Source organism: Oncorhynchus mykiss, chromosome 22 (assembly GCF_013265735.2).
Source record: "Oncorhynchus mykiss isolate Arlee chromosome 22, USDA_OmykA_1.1, whole genome shotgun sequence".
Classification (NCBI taxonomy): domain Eukaryota; kingdom Metazoa; phylum Chordata; class Actinopteri; order Salmoniformes; family Salmonidae; genus Oncorhynchus; species Oncorhynchus mykiss.
The window spans coordinates 33,737,249-33,759,876 of record NC_048586.1 but is presented as its reverse complement, the minus strand read 5'-3'; the positions used below and the strand labels follow the sequence as shown (position 1 = coordinate 33,759,876).

The 22,628-nt window shown below is 44.4% G+C and overlaps 1 protein-coding gene across 1 annotated transcript in view; it reads left to right on the top strand.

The window, feature by feature from the left end:
- The window catches only part of LOC110501786 (receptor tyrosine-protein kinase erbB-4), a 240,751-nt gene that overhangs the window by 168,056 nt on the left and 50,067 nt on the right, over positions 1 to 22,628 (top strand). The gene's annotated exons all lie outside the window — the stretch shown is intronic.

Here is a 22,628-nt window from a genome sequence, read left to right as displayed (position 1 = left end):
TGTCACGGGCCGTTCTCGGGCCATTTGTTTACACCTTGTTCAGTCATCTCATTAGCTAACTACCTAACAATCTGGTAACTAGTGTACAATTCTCAATAAAATGCATCTCAGTAGGAAAATATTTATTTTACACTATGTAGAAACCTAATATTGCACAAATGACTTTGAGCTTTTCATAATAAACAACTGTATTTACAGGGTTACATATTAGTTTCTAGGGCACAACATGTGCTTCAGAAGTAGCAGGAATACGTATAGACTATATCTCAATAGATTAATATACATATTTTCTGCTGCTCCTGATTTTTATGTTGTGCTCCTAACTTTTATAAGTTAGGAGCACCAGTGCTACCTGTGAAATGTTTGCATTTAGAGCCCTGGTAGAGTCACACAAGAAGAGACTGCTAAAAGCTCCTGGTAGGTATCGAGGTAGGTAGAGGTAGACAGAGAGCTGAGGGAGGAGGGGCAGTCAGTGCCGCAGACAGAGACACTGGGCTAAAGTATCACTGCAATTAGATGCAATGCTGACATCTCGTTTATAAACAGGTGGAAATAAACCTGAGAAAGAGAGAAAGAAAAAAAGAGAGAGAAAGGAAGAGAGAGAGAAGGAGAGACTGCGAGAGAGAGGGAGAGAAAGTTGCAGCCTCTTAACAAACCCCGCTCTTACCCGTCCACCATCTCTGTCATTTCCTCCTCTTCTCTGCCCAGCCGAGCTAACACATGTGTCATTTAACAAATGACCACACGTTGCTTTTTATAATCATTGTATTACTGTCGGTAAGGTCACTGCTAACTAAGGAACACTGGTTTGTGTGGGTGTGGATGTGTGTGTTTGTGTGCGCGTGGGTGTCTGATGCTAACGGGGTCACATTAGTCCTGTCTCCATGTTTCCCTGTCTGTCAGCGTTTCTCTAGCTAATGTCATTAGCTAAGTAGCAGCATTAGCACATTCCTGGAAGTATATTGAATAGTTTCTCCAAACAAAGACCTTAACATGCAGAGTGTGAACGCAACATGTATGAGTGTGGATGTAACTATTGGCCGATATCTCCACATTTCTCTTTGGTATTTGACAATGTATCCACATATCACTGTGTTATTGGACAATATCCCCAGATATCTCTCTGCTATTGGCCAATATCCCCACATATCAGTCTGCTATTGGTTGACATCCCCAGATTTCACTCTGCTATTGGCCAATATCCCTACATATCACTCTGCTGTTGGTCGATACCCCCACATATCACTCTACTATTGGCCAATATCCCCACATGGCACTCTGCTATTGGCCAATATCCCCACATATCAGTCTGCTATTGGTTGATATCCCAACATATCACTCTCCTTTTGACCGATATCCCGACATATAAATCTGCTATTTGACAATATATCTGTAAATAAACTGATGGATTGTTCTCTCTGTCACTATGCCAACCTTTTCTTTCTGTTTAGTTCTGTAAATTATTGATTAATGATTGATGAGAGTACTTTATCCTTCATCTTTTATGAGGTTGGTTCTTATTCATTGGAATAGTTTGATTCCCATGGTTTGTATATCCCAGCCATCGTTCTCTCCCTTCACACCAGTGGAAGGACACCAGTGGAGAACAGGCTCATTGTAATGGCTGGAATGGAAGGACTGGAATGGTATCAAACACATGGAAACCATTAATTCACTCTACCACTTTACAACCAGGCCACCAGACACACGTAGCTACACTCTAAAGGAGAATTTACAAGAGCATTGACTTACCAAGGAGATGAATGGATCACTGAATGACTTCCCTGGCTGAGACCCTCCAGTGTACAACAAAAGCCACCTTTACAGGGCAAGTGACAATGTCAGTGTCAAGTGACATTGTCACTTTAGTGCTGAATGGCAGTCTCTCTTTTATCCGTAGCGTTGAGGAGAGAGTGTTATAAACCCTTCTTTTGTTATCTGTCAGTGACTTCCTGTAAGCCCCTGCAGAGATATGTGTCCTCGGTTTACTCTTCTTTCAACTGTGAGCATATAATGGATTTATAGGGCCTTCTATCTGATCTGCGTTATACGATTTACGCCAGTAAATGGATAAGGGCTCTACATGCATGAATACATTGATGGTGTAGTGTATTATGAGACTTGCTATAACCATCGTAAGCAGCTCATGGCTCCTTATAACTACATAAATACCTTAACATAATCCATAGTTATTTCATAGAGAGAGTGTCCGTTTATCCTTTTGCTCTGCTCCAGCTCTGTTGTTGACAGTAACTCACTGTAGAGAGCTGTAGAGCTGATGGTAGAGACAGACTGTGAAAACACTAGAATTGACATTGACATCCTGGTCACTTGGCTCACTGGGTAGAGCCCGTCACTTGCAACGCCAGAGTTGTGGGTATGATTCCCACTGGGGACCAGTATGAAAATGTATGCACTCACTACTGAAAGTGGCTCTGCATAAGAGTGTCTACTAAAATGACATCATGACAGCTGTCTTGTATTTCTCTGCTCGCTATATGTGGCTCCAGTCCATGTCTGTTGTTGACAGGGTAGCGCACAGACGACTGTGGTGGAGATGGGCTGTCAAAGTATGTTAGAGGATGAGCAGAAGTGCCTGCCTGGTTGGGTGTTTTCCTCTCGCTCAGTGGGCTGCATTGTACCCCTGACCCGCTCAGTTGATCCACCCTCTGAGAATCCCAGACTACCCTCCACCCCCTTCCTTCCAATAATGGCTTGTGCCCCAGTCGTGTTGAGCACTTTGAGAGAGAGAGAATTCATGTCGGGTGCAAAACAGAGCAGCAGCGTTGTGGTGGATTATTCCATTTTAATGATACCATCGCTCACCTCTTCCACATGACGTTTGAGCATGACCCCTGATCTCACTGCAACATGACCCCCGTTGTTCTGAAAATTCTTTGACGAATCTGAATCTGAATCTGAATCTGTTTCCTGCTCCACCTGTAAATCCTCAAAACCACAAAGATTGAATGCCTTCTTCATGTATGATTAGTTTCAGCAAACTAGGCATATGTTGCTTCACTACTTTACGGGAGTCACATTTGAACGTAAACATACGTGTTTTATCAAAATGCGGTTTTTGGTAGAAATGCCTTCTGGAATGTGAACTATCATGTTCCTTAATAACAAACTCGTACGCCATATGTAAATACGATTCAAATTGTTAAATTACGAGCCCTGTTGGTTTAGCCACGGAAAAAGTCAGGAACCTTCCCGCTAGCCATGATTGGCTGAAATAATGGATGAGCTGGACATGCCAAAAGAAAGATTGGTCAGATTGGTCGGTTCAGATTGGTCGGCCATATATCACGCTTCTGTCTATAACATGAGCTGCTCAGTATAGGTCATCCTTTATAACGCTGCTATTTTGAAAGATATCACAAATAACTGCTTAAGTCTTACTAATGATCTCCACTTTCTGGTGGACCGAGTTGTAAGTAGAGTATGACAGCTAAAGAGATGAGGAATTGTCTGGTGTTTGATTGCGAATAATCCTGAGTGAGTCGAAAAGAGAACACACAGAACAAGGCTGTTGTATATAACAACTTTCTCTGAATTACATCTTCAAACTAAGGGCAACCATGCCATCCATGACAGATGGTAGAGCGTTCATCCACATATATGGGTAGGATAGTCTAGCTAGCTACATTTTCAGATATTATGCGTTTCCATTTAAAAAAAAGTTGTTTTCATTAACCTCTTGAAAATAGGGGGCAGAATTTTCACTTTTGGATAAATAGCGTGCCCAAATTCAACTTCCTGCTACTCATGCCAAGAATATAAGATATGCATATTATTCATAGATTTGGATAGAAAACACTCAGAAGTTTCTAAAACTTTTTGAATCATGTCTGTGAGTATAACAGAACTTATGTAGCAGGCAAAACCCTGAGGACTAACTGTTCAGAATTTTTTTAAATCTGACATGTTGGCTGGATTCACAACGAGTGTAGCTTTAATTGAGTATCTTACATGTGTGATTAGTTTAATCACGTAATAATAATTACAGAGAATTGATTTGATAAAATAACAGTCTTCACTGTGCATGTGACAAATAAATGTCGATTTCATTTGGTATAGTGTGTCTGTTTACCATAGACGGTAATGGGCAGGTGGGACGGTAGCGTCCCACCTGGCCAACATCCGGTGAAATTGCAGAGGGTGAATTTCAAACTACAGAATTATTCATATTTAACTTTCATAAAATGACAAGTGTAATACATAAAAATAAAGCTTAACTTCTTGTTAATCCAACCGCTGTGTCAGATTTCAAAAAGGCTTTACGGTGAAAGCACACCATGCTATTATCTGAGGACAGGGCCCTGCATACAAAAGCATATTTCAACCAGTCAGGTGTGCCATGAAAGTCAGAAATAGCGATATAAAAAATGCCTTAACTTTGATGATCTTCTTTTGTTGGCACTCCAAAAGGTCCCAGTTACATCACAAATGGTCCTTTTGTTCGATAATGTCCTTCTTTATATCCATAAAAACTCAGTTTAGCTAGCTTCAGTCAATAATCCACCCAGTTTTCCGCCATCAAAATGCATACAAAATGAAACCCAAACGTTACTGATAAACTTTTCCAAACAAGTCAAACAACGTTTATAATCCAACCTTACACTAATACGTAAATAAGTGACAGAGAATCGTTATTGTCTTTACTGGAGAAAAATACCAAAGAACGCGCTCTCTTCCACATGCTTGGAAACACTACAGCCAAAATGGGAGCCATCTAGAAAAACTACAATTTCTGGCTCATTTTTCCAATAACAAGCATGAAACTCTTTCTAAAAACTATTGACATCTAGTGGAAGCCCTAGGCCCTGCAATCTGGGAGGATTCCGCCTTATAATAAAAGTGACAGCCATTGAGAACAGTGATAGGCAGAATTTTTTTTTTGGAGGGGGATGGTTTGTCCTCGGGGTTTCGCCTGCCATATCAGTTCTGTTATACTCACAGACATACTTTTAACAGTTGTAGAAACTTTTGGGTGTTTTCTATCCAAATCTACCAATTATATGCATATCCTAGCTTCTGGGCCTGAGTAACAGGCAGTTTGCTTTGGATATGCTTTTCATCAGGACGTGAAAATACTGCCCCCAACCCAAGAGAGGTTAACCATTTCCACCCGTGTAGCCAATGCTCCACGTGGTATGGTTAGGAATTCAACAACAATTGTAACCTTAGCGGACACTGAGGTTTTGGTGGTCTCTACTCAAACCTTGCCATCTCGGTGTCCATCGAGGTATGTGTGGTCTGAAGAGGATTTCCTCAGGAGGGGTTTTTATTCGTAACAGTAGGGAAGGGCTGTTCCATGATGCCAGATCACGGGGGTGGGCTAATTAATTTGTTAAACTTTAAAGGGAATACAATTCTCTTTCATTAAAGTTTTAACATCACCTTACATCATTTCGCAAATAGTGTCATGTTTACTCATTCATTTTATACAAGAATTAGATTCAAACCGCATAATTGAGAAATGTACCTATTCAGAGATATAGTCATGTGTGTTTCCTGTCCTCTCGGAAACAACCAAATAAAACACACTTGTCATACCCATCCCTTAAGTGTCCATGGACCATTCCCACCTTCTCACAACTGGACATTTTGTATCAAATCCTAATTGTGGGGATCCTTTGTTCTCTCCATGTGTCTCTTTCTGCATGGCCAGGGGGAGAGAGTCTCCTCCAGGAATTTATGACCTGAGATAACAGAACCTGGGTGTAAGAGAGAGACAGGGGGAAGCCACTAGCTATACCCAGAAAGGGCCACATCATGACAACAGGATACAGAAGGTATAAACACTACAGTGAAATGGTTACTTGCATAGGTGGAGTCTTTTGTTTAGACATGTAGCTAGCTAGCTAAACAATGAACCATACACATACACGTAACGTTATCTAGCAAGCGAGCCTGTAACTTGCAATGAAAAAGATTTTCTGACAAAATTAGAAACGTATAATATCTGAAAATGTCGCTAGACTCTTACCCATATACATGGATGAACGCTTCTCCCTCTCTGTCGTGGATGCCATGGTTGCCCTTAGTTTTCTATGTTCTCTTTTCAACTCTCCGCATTTGGCAATCATCTTTCTGGTTCCACCTAGCATCTCCCTGATTTAAAAACTTTGTCAACTTCTTTCGTGTCAAACAACACTGTTGATGGTCTTTTCTTCCCCATCCCTACTGTCATCAGAATACTCTGCAGAGTCTGGTTCAATGAAAATGTTTTTAGCTACATCAAGGTTTTCCTCATCATCTGATTCATGTTCAATCTTTGTTGATAGCACTTTTAACGTCAGGGAAGCAATGCAACACTTTTTCAGTTCTTCATGATATCTTAAAAAAAAAAGCCATGGTAGAAAGGATTATCTATACATAGTGAGCAGATCATGTTACAGACAGAAAGTGCTACATGGCAGACCAATCCGAACTCATCTCTCGGGCATGTCCAGCCCATCCATTATCTTAGCCAATCATGGCTAGCGGGAAGTTTCTTAAACTGGTCACATTTAGTGATGAGGTCCTGTATGGCGGGAACTTGAAATAAGCTTGATGTGGATGGTGTTTGGTGAGGGGGATCTGTATGGCAGGGTGACGACATAGTTCGGGCAATGATGTATCATTTCTGGGACAGCGAATAGTGAATCAGGGAATAATTGACGGAATCAGGTAGCAGTGTGATGCTATAGTATGTGGTGAGGGGGTACTATGGGCAGGTTTTGGGCACTGTGTATGTGTAGCATCATCTCCGGGACACTGAATAGTGAATCAGGGTATAATTGACAGTGTCAGGTAGCAGGGTGATGGATTGCCTGATTAGTGTCCTGGCTGGGTTCTCTACACAGATGGCACATTAATAGTGGGCAGCTGCCCCCTACCAACACACAACCAGCTCTCTACCTGCACTCATCTCTGCACCCAGCACTCGTCCTCTGTCATCCCCTCAGTTCTCCAGCCCAGGCATTTGCCTTCTCTTTCTTTACTATTTATTTCTCTCTTTTAACCATCTATTGGGATGTGTGCCCAGAATGAATTAATATGCCCCCATATTATTTGCTCACACCTGGAAATGATCTTGCTCTGTCTGTCTGCCTGCCTCTCTCTCTCTCAGCCTCCTATCATACATCCCCTCCTCTTTCTTCCCTTTCTCTCTCTCGTTAGTGATTATGGTGGGATAGAGACAGAACAGGGATTTCTGGGGTCAGTGTGTTTACACTGTGTGGACAGGTGTGCTCTTCCAAGCCAGGAGTGTGTATGACAGACACTGACAGAGATGTGCCCAGGGCTGTAATATAACGTTGTTAATAACAACTCATATAATACAACCAATGGCTGCACATACACAATCAGAACAACATGTTACATTTAATGCATTATGCAATCAAGATCTAGGTCAACTTATTGAGGTCAAACTACCTCTTTCAATACTCAGGCCAAGATGTCAGCTCCATTTAAAGAGTAACATCGTGCTTGTAGATGTAGTACAATTGTAGCTAGCAAACATATAACATTACGATGCCATGTCACTATGATCAAACACAAGTTAACCCTAAGCTACAAAGATAAATGCTCTACTGACCATGGCTGAACTGTATGGCTAAAACCAAAACTCAGAACTTACAACCCTATCAAAAACAGATCCAGAACCTTATGTCACCTCTCACCTAACCAGAAAACAAAGGTCCTTGTGTGCCCAGTTCAGAACCGGGATACTGCTTCTGAAAATTGAAATAGGTTGGTTCAATGCCATAGTTGAAGAAGAGTGACTATGTACTTACTGTCTATGATTTAGGAGCTGTCGAGAATGAACTGCACTTTTTATTTTATTGTAAAATTATTATATGATGATTTGAGAGCTTTACTGGTTGATAAAATGCTGCAAAGATAAAAAAAAAAACTTGAATGGCTATTTAGGAAAAAAGTATTCCTGGTTTGATCTCTAAGGCTTGAAAGATGTGTCAAGAGAAGTATACTTTACATACTTTTTCTCAATTGATTTTCACTGCCGTGTGAATATATATATACACAGTGCATTCGGAATTCAGACTCCTTTACTTTTTCCACTATTTGTTACGTAACAGCCTTATTCTAAAATGTATTAAATAATGTTTTCCCTCATCAATCTACACACAATAACCCATAATGACAAAGCAAAAACGGGTTTTTAGAAATATTTGCACATTATTTTTTTTATAAAAATGAAATATTCCATTTACGTAAGTATTCAAAACCTTTACTCAGTACTTTGTTGAAGCACCTTTGGCATTGATTAGAACCTTGAGTCTTCTTGGGTATCACACAACAAGCTTGCTGTATTTGGGGAGTTTATCCCATTCTTCTCTGCAGATCCTTTCAAGCTCTGTCAGGTTGAATGAGGAGCGTCACTGCACAGCTATTTTCAGGTCTCTCCAGAGATGTTCGATCAGTTTCAAGTCCGGGCTCTGGCTGGGCCACTCAAGGACATTCAGAAACTTGTCCCGAAGCCACTCCTGTGTTGTCTATGTACTTTGCTCCATTTATCTTTCCCTCCAACCTGACTCCTTTCCCAGTCTCTCCTGCTGAAAACATCCCCTCAGCATGATGCTGCCACCACCATGCTTCAACATAGGGATGGTGCCAGGTTTCATCCAGACGTGACACATGGCATTCAGGCCAAGGAGGTCAATCTTGGCTTCATCAGACTAGAGAATCTTGTTTCTTATGGTCTGTGAGTCCTTTGGGGGCCTTTTGGCAAACTCCAAGTCGGCTGTCATGTGCCTTTTACTGAGGAGTGGCTTCTGTCTGGCCACTGTACCATAAAGTTCTGATTGGTGGAGTGCAGTAGAAGAACTCTGGAGTTCTGTCAGAGTGACCATCGGGTTCTTGGTCACCTCCCTGGACCATCGGGTTCTCACCCAATTGCTTAGTTTGGCCTGGCAGCCAGCTCTAGGAAGAGTCTTGGTGTTTCCAAACATCTTCCATGCAAGAATGATGGAGGCCACTGTGTTCTTGGGGACCATCAATGTTGAAGAAATGTTTTGGTACCCTTCCCCAGATCTGTGCCTCGACACAATCCTGTTTCGGAGCTCTACAGACAATGCCTTCGACCTCACAGTTTGTTTTTTTCTCTGACATGCACTGTCAACTTTGGGACCATATATAATACATTTACAAAAATGTATAAAAAAACAGTTTTCGCTTTGTCATTATGTGGTCATGTATGTAAATTGATGAGGGAAAAAAAACAGGATTTCTTTTTTTTTCTTTTTTTTCTTTTTTTTTATGTGGGCTGGGCATCCTGAAGATGCATGACACTCCTGAAGATGCATGACCACTCCCCCGGCCGGTCCTGGCAATAAGACAGCAGAAACCTACCCATGACAATAATAAAATCAATCAAAAACATCATGTAACACTTGAACAATGCATTATTCAATCTGGAACATCTTTGAAAGTAGGCCTGTTCTGTTATGCATGGCCCATCTCATAAACAGCTTTGGCGCATATGTGTGCCGTGTAGGCATCTTTTTAGTCTAGGTATGCATGCCCGACTGCCTGCACTCATCTGATTAGCTCACTGATGTCCTTGTTAGTACACATGGCTGAGTGTGTCCTTTTAAACGTGAACAAGAGAAGAACAACCACAAGGCTGCTGAGTGCTCTCACAAAGGACAGTGAATGCATCCCAAATGGCACCCTTTTATATATAAAGGGCACCACTTTTATCGTGCTCGATAAAGGGAATAGGGGACCATTTGGTATGCAGAGAGTTTGTGAAGAGAGAATGACATAGTGTTCTTAACAATGGATGAATTTTGGGTGTGGGAATGGGCAAAGATAAATGGAAGAGCTAATGGTTTCACCAGTGTTTCAGTTGTTTCTGAGGTAAAGGGTCCTAGCGGTCCACTGATATGGAACATGGTACATTCAGTCCACAGAGCAAATCACATGCAGATGGACACAGTGCTCGCTTTTAGTCTGTGTCCCATATGGCTCCTTATTCCCTGTAAAGTGAAATGTCAATGTGGCAGATTGAGACTGGGTTCAAAGAATTAGAATAGAATAGAATAGGTCTTCTGTCTCTGTGCTGAAACAGCATGTCTTAAGTCAGTCAGGTCTAACCACAGACCATTCTGAGATCCTTTTACAGCCAGATTATCACGATGTAGGATGTGTGCTTTTTCATACATACTTATTGTAGAAACATCTGTTATGTTAGAAATGATGCATAGTTATAGCTTTTGTAGAAGCTAAACACACACAAGTATAAACACACACACGGACGCAGTCACACAGGCAGTCACGCACAGAGTCACGCAGATAGTCACACACACACACACACACTCACACTCTCTGGAAGCTGGGTAAACCCATATTAGCAGATATGGCCCAGTAACCATCCATACCCATGCAGCTCGAGATCTGCTGCTGAGACAAGGTACAGAGAACGATTTGTGTGTGTGTGTGTTGAGAGAGAGAGAGAGAGAGAGAGAGAGAGAGAGAGAGAGAGAGAGAGAGAGAGAGAGAGAGAGAGAGAGAGAGAGAGAGAGAGAGAGAGAGAGAGAGAGAGAGAGAGAGAGAGAGAGAGAGAGATCAGAGGCCCCCTCCACCCACCCCCATTACCACCTTTCTCTCTCTCAGCTCATCTCCCTCTCAGCGTTACCATCTCACTCCTCCTGTTGTTTTGGGGAATAGCCAGAGACCTCAGAATATAATATTGTCATAATACTTAGGTGTCGATACAATATGTATTGCAATTCTCACGATTCTTTATGTATTACAATTTGATTTTCCAAACATATTGCTCACCAAATGCCTGTATCAGAGGGACAAGAGAGAGAGATGAGAAAACAAGTTTTGATCAGTCATGGAAATAAAGGTACTAAAAACAAATTGGCTCCCTGTTTAAAAAGAAGATGGAGATCAAGCTAGGATGGAACAATACTGCCGCTTTGGTGCAGGTACAGCCGACTATCGCAAAAATAAACTGCAATATTGTCAAAACTATATCATATATCGTCAATTATAATATCCCGATATGTAACTGTATCGATTTCTCCCACATCAAAACTTTAGTTTAGTCTCTATTCCTTTCTCACCCACATCCTCTCCACACCCTCTCTCTCTCCCTCTCTCTCTCTACCAGACGGTTAAATAGGGAAATAATAATAACTTAATGGGAACCAGGTGTGTACACTCAAGACATAACAAATGGATAACAGAAACATGGATAGGTGGCAGCTAGAAAGCCGGTGACGACGACCGCCGAACGCCACTCGAACAAGGAGAGGCACCAGTACCGATCTGGGTGGAGACGATGAAATTCCTGCAGTAAGGAAGGGTCCAGGATGTCCTCTACCGGCACCCAGCATCTCTCCTCCGGACCGTAGCCCTCCCATTCCACGAGGTACTGAAGGCCCCTCGCCCGACTCCTTGAGTCCATGATGGCTTGCACAGTATACGCTGGGGCCCCCTCGATGTCCAGAGGGGGCGGAGGAACCTGCTGCACCTCAGACTGCTGGAGCGGACCAGCCACCACCGGCCTGAGGAGAGACACATGGAACGAGGGGTAGTACGATAATCAGGGGGAAGCTGTAACCTATAACATACCTCGTTCAGTCTCCTCAGGACTTTAAATGGCCCCACAAACCGCGGACCCAGCTTCCGGCAGGGCAGGCGAAGGGGCAGGTTTCGGGTCCAGAGCCAAACCTGGTCTCCCGGTGCATACACCGGAGCCTCAAGGCGGTGGATGTCGGCGCTCGCCTTCTGTCGCCTGATGGCCCGTTGCAGGCGTACATGGGCAGCGTCCCAGGTTTCCTCCGAGCGCCGAAACCATTCATCCACCGCAGGTGCCTTGATCTGGCTCTGATGCCACGGTGCCAGAACCGGCTGATAACCTAGTACACACTGAAATGGAGACAGGTTAGTTGAGGAGTGGCGGAGGGAGTTTTGGGCCATCTCTGCCCAGGGGATGAAAGTCGACCACTCCCCTGGCCGGTCCTGGCAATAAGACCGCATAAACCTACCCACATCCTGGTTAACTCTCTCCATCTGCCCATTACTTTCGGGCTGAAAACCTGAGGTCAGGCTGACCGAGACCCCCAGATGTTCCATGAACGCCCTTCAGACCCTTGATGTGAATTGGGAACCCCGATCAGACACTATATCCTCAGGCACCCCATAGTACCGGAAAATGTGTGTAAACATGGCCTCTGCAGTCTGTAGTGCTGTAGGGAGACCGGGCAAAGGAATGAGACGGCAGGACTTAGAAAACCGATCCACAACTACCAGAATCGTGGTGTTTCCTTGTGACGGATAAGTGTGACCATGGCCGTTGTGGAACAGGTAGGGTTCTAATTTCCCTCTGGGCAGGTGTCTAGGTGTCTTGCACTGGGCTCACACCGAGCAGGAGGAAACATACACCCTCACGTCCTTAGCTAAAGTGGGCCACCAGTACTTCCCACTAAGACAGCACACTGTCCGCCCGATGCCAGGATGACCAGAGGAAGGTGACGTATGAGCCCAACAGATCAATCGATCACGAACATCAGACGGAACGTACTTACGTCCAACTAGACACTGGGTGGGAGTGGGCTCCGTACGTAACGCCCGCTCGATGTCCGCGTCAACCTCCCATACTACCGGTGCCACCAGGCAAGAAGCCGAAAGTATGGGAGTGGTGTCCGTGAACCGCTCCTCTGTGTCATACATCCAAGACAATGCGTATGCCTTAGCGTTCTGGGAACCTTGCCTGTAGGATAGAGTAAACACAAAATGGGTGAAAAACATGGCCCACCTTGCCGGACGAGGATTCATTCTCCTCGCTGCCCGCTTGTACTCCAGATTGCGGTGGTCAGTCCAAATGAGAAAAGGGTGTTTAGCCCCCTCAAGCAAATGCCTCAAGGCTCTCAGACAACAGCCAACAGCTCCCGGTCCCCCACATCATAGTTACTCTCCTCCGGGGAACGCTTGTTCCATCCCAGACAGGGGATGGGGAGCGCACAGGAATTTGCACTGGACTTCAGGACCCTGGCTGCCAGCGCGAGATGGAATGAGAGGGCCCTGATCGACCATTACCGATGTAGTCTACATGAGGACATTCGTCGGGAGCTGGCCTGCAGGGACACCACCCTTACCCTCGACCAGCTGGTGGATTTATCTATCTGGCTGGATAACCTGTTGGCCACCCGCGGACGTCCGGATCGGGGTCTGTTCATTCCATTCCCCAGCACCTCCGTTCCTACACCTATGGAGCTCGGAGATGGTGCTCTAAGGGTGACCGAAGGAGGGGCTGTTTCCTGCACTACCTGTGGCCGCAGAGGACACACTGCTGGTCCGTGCTGGAGAGGTTCCCCAGGAAGGGTTCTTTGGCTGTCAAGGGTTCTTTGGCTGTCCCCACAGGAGAACCCTTTGACAAACCCTTTTTGGTTCAAGGTAGAACCCTTTTAGGTTCCATGTAGAACCCTTTCCACAGAGAGTTCTACATGGAACCGAAAAGGGTTCTACCTGGATTCAAAAAGGGTTCTACCTGAAACCAAAAATAGTTATCTATGGGGACAGCTGAAGAACCCTATTGGAACCATGTTTTCTAAAAGTGCATTAACTCCTATGTGAAGAATCAACAGCTCATAGAAACCAAATTAAGTCTGTTAAGATGGCGTATCATGGAGAAATAACATGCGCAGTTTGATCTACTCCAGGAAGTGATGCTGCAGGCTAGCCTAGTGCTGCGCCCTCTCATTGAGTAACTCAAGTTGAAGACCGACCGAGGTCCTGCATGCTGCCATTAGCAACTCAACTATCCTTAAACCTTCTTCTGTGTGCAATTTTAAAATAATCAGTTCAAGGACATACATCTGGTGTATTAGAAGCAATTATTGGTACCATGATTGTCTTCAAATTGTATTTTATTTACACAAAGATTGCAATTTTTCAATTCACTGTCATGGGGATTCTGTTTCTGCTAACAATGCCTGCAATACCGCCATCGGCCTAGAATGTCCATGGCTTCAATGAGAGGGGATAGTCATTCTCCCCTGTCTCAAACACAGCAACACAGCTGCCCTGCCAGCCACACTCCAGGCGGCTGCTGGTTGTGTGTGAGCGGCTCACATTGAGTAAAGCTCCAGCTTTCCCCTCTAAAAACCCTACAGCTGGTGCCTGCTTCCTGCTCCCTGCTGCCTACTAGCTGGTGGCTGGTGGCCTGGCTGGTGCTAGTCCCAGACACCTCTCTTCACACTGGTGTCTGTGTTTAGAATTCATGTTGTTTTCTCTCACGGATAGCAGATTACAGCAGAGGCAACAGAGGCAAGCCACTCTCTCTTTTTTTCTCTATTTGGCCCCATGCTATCATTTCTGTGCTCTCCCTCTGCCAGCCCAGCAAGCCTGTGTGTGTGTGTCTGTTTGATGGGAAGAGATCCAAGGCTGATGCTCTCTCTGTGCTGTGGCTCCTCCACCTCCTGGTGCCCTTGTCCTTCTGCCCTCACCCCACCATGCCCAGGCCCTTTGACAACTCCCATACTGGATCAGCCATGCTTTACATTGTGTTATAGTCACTCTCTCTGTGTGTGTGTGTGTGTGTGTGTGTGTGTGTGTGTGTGTGTGTGTGTGTGTGTGAATGCTTTCGTGCGTCTGTGTGTATATCCAGGCATCTGTGTATGGCTCCTTTGAGAATGTCAGTTGATTGTGTGTTATGAATGTTGTTATTGTTATTGTTGTTAACCATGTTATGAATGTGTGATGTGTAATCTGTGTGTCTGAGACTGCAAGCGTGTCATACTACAATAAAATGTCTTCAGATTCAAATTAACGGGCCCAGCATTTATCAATCGTTGTTAACCTAGGGCACTCTAGGACATCCACAAAATACCCTATTTTCTGCAGCGTGTCTATAGAAACAACTGCTGTGTTCTTGAACAGGTTTCTATGTAAAATACATTTCATCTCAATGAGAATAACCTGTATGTACAGTATAAAGGTTAACAATTGAACCAAATGAAAATGAAAATAGTATCGGTATATCTATTCCAAATCAACCCAGCTTGGGCCCACTGCTGATTTTCATTGGGAGCCTTAAGCAGTTTTCATAAGATATATTTCACAGTTACAAAAGTTGAGCTGAGGGGAACGAGGAGGTGTTTTAGATACAAGCAGACAGGGAGTGTGAAACGATAAAGAGACAGAGAACTCTCTTCAGGTAGGTGCGTCAGATGTGTTTCTGAATCTTCTGAGTTACACCCACTCGACTCAGGGAGCACGTCCCAGCGAAAGGAGTGTAAGACGGGGGAGAGATGGAGCCCGAGTCTACCTGCCTGGTATTTTGGCTGGGACGGCTCACCGCTGACTGGTTATTTCTGTTTACCGCCTGGTGGAATCTAAATCTCCAACACAGGCGTTTTTCTCCCTCTCTCATCTGCTGCTCCATGGAATTGATTTCCACCCACTTGATTGCTGTGTGTTGTGAACTGAAGGAGGGATGGAGAGATGAAGGGATGGTGATGGAGAAGCTTTCTCCTTAAAGGAGAGCATTTTTCACTCCTCTTGATGGTGTGCGTCTCTTCACCTCTCACCTCTCTCTGTTTTGGAAAAAGAACATAGAGTGTATGTGGAGCCCCCTGCGTTTGGTAGGGTGAAGGTACAGAAGGGTGAAACAGCAAGTCCTAGGGAGATGGACAACCTTCAACAGAAATGATTCAGTCTGCTTTCAACAGCAAAAATACACACACGTTGCATGCGCCCAAATGGCACCCTATTTCCTTTATAGTGCGCTACTTTTGATCATGGCACATAGTCCTCTGGTCACAAGTAGTGCACTATAAAGGGACTAGGGTACCATTTAGGACATAGGCCTTGAAACACCTTCACCTCTTGACACTGTACAATAAAATAGAGCTAACGTACAGGCTTTCCTTCAGGAGATAAACACATTTGGTTCAGTATGATGGCTCAGTAATACATGTGAGTTGACTTCCCCATCGGGTGTCCTGTACCTCTGTGATAAATGTGAGTTGACTTCACCATCGGGTGTCCTGTACCTCAGTGATAAATGTGAGTTGACTTCCCCATCGGGTGTCCTGTACCTCAGTGATAAATGTGAGTTGACTTCCCCATCGGGTGTCCTGTACCTCAGTGATAAATGTGAGTTGACTTCACCATCGGGTGTCCTGTACCTCAGTGATAAATGTGAGTTGACTTCCCCATCGGGTGTCCTGTACCTCAGTGATAAATGTGAGTTGACTTCCCCATCGGGTGTCCTGTACCTCAGTGATAAATGTGAGTTGACTTCCCCATCGGGTGTCCTGTACCTCAGTGATAAATGTGAGTTGACTTCCCCATCATCTGTCCTGTACCTCAGTGATAAATGTGAGTTGACTTCCCCATCGGGTGTCCTGTACCTCAGTGATCAATGTGAGTTGACTTCCCCATCGGGTGTCCTGTACCTCAGTGATAGATGTGAGTTGACTTCCCCATCATCTGTCCTGTACCTCAGTGGTAAATGTGAGTTGACTTCCCTATCGGGTGTCCTGTACCTCAGTGATAAATGTGAGTTTTCTTCCCCATCGGGTGTCCTGTACCTCAGTGATAAATGTGAGTTGACTTCCCCATCATCTGTCCTGTACCTCAGTGATAAATGTGAGTTGACTTCCCCATCATCTGTCCTGTACCTCAGTGATCCCAGTCTACTGTACTTCTCCTGAAGGTTTGCCAGGTTTTCTCCGCCCGGTCGCTCTCTAGGCTGGCATTCTGACACCTTGTTTAGTGTGTGTCTGTGTCTGTGTCTGTATCTGTCTGTGTGTGTGAGTGTGTGTGTGTGTGTGTGTGTGCATGTGCGTGAAGCACACTGACAGCTCTTATCTGATACAACCTCATCAGCTCCACACTTCCACAGCATTTCCTGCTCTCTGCATTCTTCTCTTCTCACTTTTCCTCTTCTCCCCTTTTCTTCTCCTCTCTTCTCCTCTTGTTCTCTCTATTCTCCTTTCTTCCTGCTCTCGTCTCCTCTCTTTCCCCTTCCTTCTGTCTCAGTGTTATGTAGGGGGAAAAACGGACTATTTTATATTGCTATTGTAGTTCAACACTGGGTTTGGGCAACATCCTATCACTGAAAATGTGTGTCCTTATGATCCTCCCTCCTCCATGGGTGTTGTACTACTATGTCCTTATGATCCTCCCTCCTCCATGGGTGTTGTACTACTATGTCCTTATGATCCTCCCTCCTCCATGGGTGTTGTACTACTATGTCCTTATGATCCTCCCTCCTCCATGGGTGTTGTACTACTATGTCCTTATGATCCTCCCTCCTCCATGGGTGTTGTACTACTATATCTGACCCTGTAAAACAAAACATTTCCCTGCACCTATCGGGTGTGTCACAGTAAAAAAAAAAAACATCTCTCTCTGGGCCCTGACATCCATCCCAGTATGCATATTCAGCAAGCACGGTCTGTGTGATGATGCACACACTATGACTGACAGACAGGGGAGCTCCACTACGTGTGTGTGTGTGTGTGCGGTGGCAGAGGTTGTTGTGTGTGTATTTAGTTTTGACTGCCCATCACAACAAAGACGGCATGCTAGAATGTGTCCCCAAAGCGAGCCCTGCAGTGTTCTGTGTGTGTCCTCTGCCAGCGCTGCCATTTCTTCCAGAGTGTTCCGACTGAAGCACATTTGGAGAGAAAGAGAGTGCACAAAGCACACAGCGCCTCACCAGAGAGACCTCTATTAAATGTTCTATGTTCTATGACCTCTATTAAATGAAGATAACGCTTACAGTGCTAACATCTTTCAGGAGTTTTTCAACTGATGCGCCGGACAGTTTCTCTAGGTGCATCACCTTCCTCCAGTGGTTTCAGTATTACACTGACCAGTATGTGTGCATTTACAGGCACCTTAAATTCCACCCATTGCACATGAAATGGCCATTCAATCTGATAATTAGCATAGGGTCAAACCAGGCCACAAGTCGTTCTCTTTTTATTTGATTTCTCTCATATTTTCATGTACTACTGGATATCCAATTGAAAGTGAGAAAGACGCTAGAGCGTTTGGAGACTTTCTGTTAGAAGGGAAGTGGGGTCAGATTCACACCTGAATACAGCGGACCACCCCAGGCCACGGTCGAAACTTCTCTCCTACAAAGTCAGTCGTAGCAGTGGCACTACAACTCGGGTGGAGTTAGGTGTCCCTGGATGTGTCCCAAATGACACCCTATTCCCTATATCAAAGGTAGGGCACACACTAGAATAGGGTGCTGTTTGGGACACAGCCACTGACTCTATATCCCCGCTCAACAAGGGACACACAGAGCTGTTGTGTGACTTTACAGTGACTTCTGCTGCAGATGTTGCTGGCTTCTTCCTGGCTGGATGAGGCTTCAGTCCTGTGGACCGAGGCTAGCTGGGGGTTTGACCACATAACTGTGGGAGATTGTAGCCTGGTCCCAGATCTGTTTGTGCTGTATAGCCAACTCACAATGATAACAAGGGCCAGGCAAGGATACCAGGACACACAGGGAGACACAGGAAGACACAGGAATTGACACAGTGATCTGGCTAGTACTACTATAGACCATGGTTGGACTGTAGCACACAGTGAGAGATGTAATTCTGGTTCTGTTGTGACTGTGTAGACTGATAACAGGATGTTATTGTGATATTTGGTGTTATCACACACCTTGATGCCCGCTGTACCTGCTCGCCCATGTAAACACACAACTTGTGTGTGTTTGTGTGTGAACGTGTATCAGGAGGATGTAGCAGTGTGTCTCGCTGTGTGTCGCCTTACCTTTGATTGAGCAGCCAATGAGCATCCTGACTGTTTGCTGTTCACCGCTGTGTGTGTTCTTACTGTGTTGCTCTTCTCTCTGCTGGTAGTGACAGAGGAGAGGAGCAGCTCTTTTCTGCAGCACTGATCGATAGAGTTAATCAAGGGAAACTACATAGTGGCGTCATGCGTGCAATCTTGCAATCTTGTTTAACTATCCTTGTGGGGACACACAATTAATTTGCATTCAAAATCCTATTTTCCCTAACTCCTAATCCTTACTCTAACCTTAAACCTAACCCTAACCTTAACCCCAAAACCTAACCCTCAACTTAACCTTCAACCCTTAACCCTAATTCTAACCCTAACACTAATTCTAACCTTAACCCTAAACCCCTTAGAAATAACCTTTTTCCTAACAAAATGTCCCCAATTGGTCAGAGGTTGGTTTGTTTACTATTCTTGTGGGGACTTCCGTGTGTGTAAACACATCCAAACACACACACACTGGCAATTACTGTCAATTGAACTAAAATGTGAGATATTAGTAGAATAGTAGGGCTGGGAATTGCCAGGGACCTCACGATACGTTATGATCACGATATAATATGTATTGCAGTTCTCACAATTCTAAACTGTGGTTGTCTGTCAGTCTTTTTTACCCACTTTTTTTGTGACATCCAATTTTGATCTTGTCTCATCGCTGCAACTCCCCAACGGTCTCAGGAGAGACGAAGGGCAAGTCATGCGAAACATGACCCTCCAAACCGTGCTCCTTAACACCTGCCCACTTAACACTGCAGCCGAAGTCAGCCTGGAGTTGCTAGAGCGCGATGAGTCAAGTAAAGCCCCCCCCCCCCCCCCCCCCCCCCCCCCCCTAACCCGGACCAAACCCTCCCCTAACCCGGACCAATTGTGCACCACCTTGTGATACGTGATACAGCCTGGGATCGAACCCGGGTCTATAGCGACTATTGCGTTGCAGTGCCTTACACCTCTGCGTCTGTCTTTTCTAAGAACTGAAACCTCTGCTCTAAGAATGCACTCATTTCTTTTTCTTGGTATTCCGCCTTGCTGACCTGGTTTCGGGGACTTTTGAAGGTAAGAGATCTTTTATCTCTCATTCTGGATCTCTCATTATGGCATTGTGCACTATGAACTGAGTCATCATCTCAGACGGCTCAAATATGTGTTCAAGTCGTCCATTGATATCCATGCAGAATGTACACACGAGCACATCTTTTAAGATAGGATTCTTCCATGTTCTATCTATTATAGCTTTAGAAAGAGACAGTTAGTCCTCTTAAAAACCTAGCCTCAGGACTGCTGATACAGTACCGGAACATTATTGATAGTGAGGATAACACTGAACTCAGGACTGGGCGATCTATTGACAGTTTCTGAGCCTGATTCAGTCCATATGCAATCGAACAGTGACCAAGTGGCATATACAGTGCCTTGCGAAAGTATTCGGCCCCCTTGAACTTTGCGACCTTTTGCCACATTTCTAGCTTCAAACATAAAGATATAAAACTGTATTTTTTTTGTGAAGAATCAACAACAAGTGGGACACAATCATGAAGTGGAACGACATTTATTGGATATTAAAACTTTTTTAACAAATCAAAAACTGAAAAATTGGGCGTGCAAAATTATTCAGCCCCTTTACTTTCAGTGCAGCAAACTCTCTCCAGAAGTTCAGTGAGGATCTCTGAATGATCCAATGTTGACCTAAATGAGTAATGATGATAAATACAATCCACCTGTGTGTAATCAATTCTCCGTATAAATGCACCTGCACTGTGATAGTCTCAGAGGTCCGTTAAAAGCGCAGAGAGCATCATGAAGAACAAGGAACACACCAGGCAGGTCCGAGATACTGTTGTGAAGAAGTTTAAAGCCGGATTTGGATACAAAAAGATTTCCCAAGCTTTAAACATCCCAAGGAGTACTGTGTAAGCGATAATATTGAAATGGAAGGAGTATCAGACCACTGCAAATCTACCAAGACCTGGCCGTCCCTCTAAACTTTCAGCTCATACAAGGAGAAGACTGATCAGAGATGCAGCCAAGAGGCCCATTATCACTCTGGATGAACTGCAGAGATCTACAGCTGAGGTGGGAGACTCTGTCCATAGGACAACAATCAGTCATATATTGCACAAATCTGGCCTTTATGGAAGAGTGGCAAGAAGAAAGCCATTTCTTAAAGATATCCATAAAAAGTGTCGTTTAAAGTTTGCCACAAGCCACCTGGGAGACACACCAAACATGTGGAAGAAGGTGCTCTGGTCAGATGAAACCAAAATTGAACTTTTTGGCAACAATGCAAAACGTTATGTTTGGCGTAAAAGCAACACAGCTCATCACCCTGAACACACCATCCCCACTGTCAAACATGGTGGTGGCAGCATCATGGTTTGGGCCTGCTTTTCTTCAGCAGGGACAGGGAAGATTGTTAAAATTGATGGGAAGATGGATGGAGCCAAATACAGGACCATTCTGGAAGAAAACCTGATGGAGTCTGCAAAAGACCTGAGACTGGGACGGAGATTTGTCTTCCAACAAGACAATGATCCAAAACATAAAGCAAAATCTACAATGGAATGGTTCAAAAATAAACATATCCAGGTGTTAGAATGGCCAAGTCAAAGTCCAGACCTGAATCCAATCGAGAATCTGTGTAAAGAACTGAAAACTGCTGTTCACAAATGCTCTCCATCCAACCTCACTGAGCTCAAGCTGTTTTGCAAGGAGGAATGGGAAAAAATGTCAGTCTCTCGATGTGCAAAACTGATAGAGACATACCCCAAGCGACTTACAGCTGTAATCTCAGCAAAACGTGGCGCTACTAAGTATTAACTTAAGGGGGCTGAATAATTTTGCACGCCCAATTTTTCGGTTTTTGATTTGTTAAAAAAGTTTGAAATATCCAATAAATGTCGTTCCACTTCATGATTGTGTCCCACTTGTTGTTGATTCTTCACAAAAAAATACAATTTTATATCTTTATGTTTGAAGCCTGAAATGTGGCAAAAGTTCGCAAAGTTCAAGGGGGCCGAATACTTTCGCAAGGCACTGTAATAATAATATTCCAGGAATCCCTCGGCTGTAGAAACAGGAGTACAGGACCCTGCTTCTTTCACCATAAAGCACGGCCAGTTTCTTCTTAAAAGCCAGCCGAAGTGAGTTCTTGGAGAACGGGAACAATGTCTTGTCTGGAGAACACAGCTGTGGCCCCACAAACGGCATACACACACACATGCATGCGCCTGCTCACATACTCTCACACACACACACACACGTGCGAACATACTCATTTACACACTCACGTGCATGCTCTCACACACACACACACACACACACACACACACACACACACACACACACACACACAAAATTACACAAGCACATAAGCACATGCACACACCCCGTCTGCTTCGGCACCACATATCAATACTCTGATCTGTAATTTTCAGTATCATGTGACCATGGGCAGTTCCCTTATGTTTAACTGAGCTTGAACACACACAATGCTAACAGATGAATATGCTGAACAAGATTCTGTACTGCACTTTACTGTACTGTCTGATCCTCTGATGCTGACCACTGAACACACCCTCATGCCCCTCAAGTCTCTCATCTTCTATCCCTATTCTCTTCTTTGTTCAGCATGAGTGTCCTTATGAAGCTCCTTAAGACAATCAACCCTTTATTAAAGACATATCTTTGCCATCCATCCACCCTCAGTGCACTTTAATCAAAACCCTCCCCTCTAAAAGCCACTGAGTTGCTGAGTGGGATGAAATATTTCCAAGTTTTGTGCACTCTAAAAAATGCTGGGTTAAAAACAACCCAAATTGGGTAAATATTAGACAGGT